Genomic DNA, 2,296 nt, shown 5'->3' with positions numbered 1-2,296 from the left:
TCTCTACGCAGGTACAAAGCCTTCTCTGTTCCCTTGGTGAGACAGGGTTCCGAACCATCTCTCTACATTTTCTGTACAGAGAACCATTCCCTCTACAGAAAATAATGCGCCACAGAAGCAGAGATTTAGCCTCAATCTTAGAAGTAACATGTCTCCAACTTCATTCTGGGCTCTTCATTTCAAAGAATCAGAGTAGGATCTGAGGATTCCTACTCTCCGGATTTGATTTGTATTCTCTGGAAAAAATGCGAATCAGGGGGCCGCGGGAGGCAATCCAACATCTTTACCCTTTAACCGTCCTAGTTGCTAACGGAGTGGAAAGAATTTAGTTTTGTAACAGAAATTCCTTCACTACCTCCTTGTTTTCTAAGAAAAGGTGCGTAGCGGTTTCTGGAGTTTGGGAATAGGATGCAGAGACGGGGTAAGGAATTGGAGGCAGTTCAGTAGTTTCCCTTAGTAAAGACAGTCGTTGGCAAAACATTTGCTATCTTTTCTGGAAGGATCTTTCCTTTGTCCTGAAAATCGTTTTACAAATGAGAAAAACATTCAGAAAAGGAAGGTCTGGGAGAATGTTTCTTAACTGAAATTTCCTCTAGTCTGTTTGTAATCCTTACCAAATGTCCACAAGATGCCGGTTAATCAGAATTTCTTGGTGATAGAGGACTACAAAAAGGGGAAATGGAAATTCTAACGTTCATTTATTAAAGAATAAATATAAATGTTAAAAACAAAAAACTAGAGGTCAATTTGTATATTCTTTCATAAAAGTAGTTTAAATAGCAGTATTTTTCAAGGTGGGGATGTAGCTCAGTGGTAGAGCGCATGCTTAGCATGCATGAGGTCCCGGGTTCGATCCCCAGCATCTCCAGTCTTTTGTATCTCTGCTCCAGAACCATCTTTCTTTTACAGAAACAGTCACAGCCCACTTCTGTAGAATCTGAAAAGTAATCATCTTGCCCCCGACTTCCATACTTATATCTTGCTTTGGTTACGCTTGTAGCTCTTTCATTTTTAAAATCTTATTCTTGCCTGGCCAATATGGTGAAACTCCGTCACTACTAAAAATACATAAATTAGCCGGGCGTGGTGGCAGGTACTTGTAATCCCAGCTACTCGGGAGGCTGAGGCAGAAGAATCGCTTGAACCCGGGAGGCGAAGGTTGCAGTGAGCCGAGATCGCGCCATTGCACTGCAGCCTAGGGGATAAGAGCGAGACTTCGTCTCAAAAAAAAAAAAAAAAAAAAAAATTCCTTTCCATTCTCAGCCGCATTTACATATGATGAGTGACTTTGGACCCTGTTCCATTAGGGCGGTGGTGGAAGGAACATTTATCAATAAAAGGACAATTATCAATAAAAATCCTAAGTGGATGTTCTGTGAACGAATTCATCTTTTCACTGAGTTTTGGTGCTGGGTTTGTGGTGGGGGATGCAACGGTAGGCTGAGCTCCGGTCTCAGGTTTCACCTTTTGGGGCTCAATGAGAAAAAGATGGATTTCTCCTCAAGCTCGCAGGAAAGAAAATGTACTCTTCCCAGGCCGGAGGCTACGAAGGTACTGGGTAAATTTAGCGTCTCCAAACGTGGCAGTTCGCTCAGAAATCGTACACAAAGAGGTGAAATAGTAGCATTTTGACACTGACGTTTTCCTTCAGTGATTGCATTTTGCCAGTGACTTCATAGCGTTCCCGTGATTGTGTGGATTCGATCCTTTCTATATTGATCTCTTTTGAAATCTCTAAATTTGCTTCACTGATTCTAAAACTGCTCACTTCAATTGTGCTTCTCAAACAAAAAAAAAACCAAAAACACTTCTCTTTTTAAAACTGGTGCTTTTATACCATGCATGTGTGTGAGGACTTTCCTGGGCTAGCTCTTTTGTGTATTTCGCAGAATACACAAAAATCTCCTTTTGGGATGCGGCGTCTCTTATATCTTGGTGCTTTAGTCTCAACTTCCAACTTCGGACAAGGCAGAGATGCCGTAAGGAATCGGGGGGCAGTTCAGTAGTTTCCCTAAATAAAAACAGTCGTTGGCAAAACATTTTCTGTCTTTTCTGGAGGGATCTTTCCTTTGTCCTGAAAATATTTTAACAAATAAGAAAAGCATTCAGAAGAGGAGGGTCTTGGAGAATGTTTCTTAACTGAAATTTCCGTCCTCACTCTACTCCTAATATCTGCCCCCAGTGGCCCTCAGTGCCACTCTTTCCCCATCAGTTCCCTAAATTTATTTCATATAAGAGACCTGGAGAAGTTATACATTTCACTGATTTAATACTTCAGCTACCCACAGGTTAAAGC

General features: G+C 41.5%; 1 non-coding gene across 1 annotated transcript; it reads left to right on the top strand.

Annotated features, from left to right (window-relative positions):
• The first annotated feature begins 796 nt into the window (after positions 1-796).
• On the top strand, positions 797-868 carry TRNAA-AGC (transfer RNA alanine (anticodon AGC)). Its single transcript has one exon. It is a non-coding gene; the product is annotated as a tRNA-Ala (tRNA).
• Positions 869-2,296: the final 1,428 nt, after the last annotated feature.

The sequence above is a fragment of the Macaca thibetana genome, chromosome 4 (assembly GCF_024542745.1).
Source record: "Macaca thibetana thibetana isolate TM-01 chromosome 4, ASM2454274v1, whole genome shotgun sequence".
Lineage (NCBI taxonomy): Eukaryota > Metazoa > Chordata > Mammalia > Primates > Cercopithecidae > Macaca > Macaca thibetana.
The sequence above is the reverse complement of the archived record's forward strand: the minus strand, read 5'-3'. Positions and strand labels throughout refer to the sequence as shown.